The following is a 1,451-nucleotide window of genomic DNA, read 5'->3' on the forward strand; positions in this document are numbered from 1 at the left end:
CCCGCCGTCGGTGCCCCGACGGCCTCGTCCCGCCCTACGGGCGAGTGCCCGCTCGGGTGCGCCCGGGACCGGTGCCCGTTCGCCCGTTAGGGCTCCCCCTGAGCCACTGACCTTGGGGCCCCACCCCAGAACGTTTAAAAAAAAGAAAAGAAAAAGGAATTAAAATAAATATATATATATATATATATATTAAATAAATAAATAAACAATAACTAAAATAATTAAAATATTAATTAATTAATTAATTAAGTAATTAAGTTAATTAATCCTGATTAGATTAACCTAATCACTAACTAAATTAACTAATCTGTAATCAAACTAAACAGAGAATGACAGGTGGGTCCCACTGGACCCACACGTCAGGTTGACCAGGTGAATGGTCAACGTTGACTGCTGACATCATGCTGACGTCATGCTGACATCAGCAATCACTGTTCTGGATAATGTTGCATTAAAATAATTAAATAAATCCTGAAAATGATTTAAATCTTTTAAAATTAATAGAAAATAAACCGTAGCTCAGATGAAAATACTTTCTACATGAAAGTTGCTCAGAATGACGAGACGAACCCGGATACGCAGCCCGTTCGTCCACCACACACCTCTAACATACCAAACACGCAACTTTCCCCCTCCGGTTCATTTGTCCGAAAACGCGAAACACCGGGAATACTTTCCCGGTTGTTTCCCCCCTTCGTCGGTATCACCTACTACCGCGATTGGGCACACCTAGCATTGTTACTTGTCATGTCATGCATCGATATGCATTTGTTTGCATTGTATTCATTGTTTCTTCCCCCTCTTCTCTCCGGTAGACTACGAGACCGACGCTGCTGCTGCCCAGTTTGACTACGGAGTTGACGACCCCTCTCTCTTGCCAGAGCAACCAGGCAAGCCCCCCCCCCTTGATCACCAGATATCGCCTATTCTACTCTATACTGCTTGCATTAGAGTAGTGTAGCATGTTACTGCTTTCCGTTAATCCTATTCTGATGCATAGCCTGTCATTGCTGCTACAGTCATTGATACCTTACCCGCAATCCTAAATGCTTAGTATAGGATGCTAGTTTATCACCTTTGGCCCTACATTCTTGTCAGTCTGCCTTGCTATACTATAGGGCCGTGATCACTCGGGAGGTGATCACGGGTATATATTATACATACTTACATGCTATACAGATGGAGACTAAAGTCGGGTCAGCTCGAAGAGTACCCGCGAGTGATTCACGGATTGGGGGCTGAAAGGACCTTTGTCCCGACGGCCCTCTGGATGGATCTTTGTGGCGGAGCGACGGGGCAGGTTGAGACCGCCTAGGAGAGAGGTGGGCCTGGCCCTGTTCGGCGTTCGCGGATACTTAACACGCTTAACGAGATCTTGGTGTTTGATCTGAGTTGGCTACGAGCCTATACGCACTAACCAACTACGTGGGAAAGATATGGGCACTCGGCGT

This window comes from Triticum dicoccoides, chromosome 7B, assembly GCF_002162155.2.
Source record: "Triticum dicoccoides isolate Atlit2015 ecotype Zavitan chromosome 7B, WEW_v2.0, whole genome shotgun sequence".
Lineage (NCBI taxonomy): Eukaryota > Viridiplantae > Streptophyta > Magnoliopsida > Poales > Poaceae > Triticum > Triticum dicoccoides.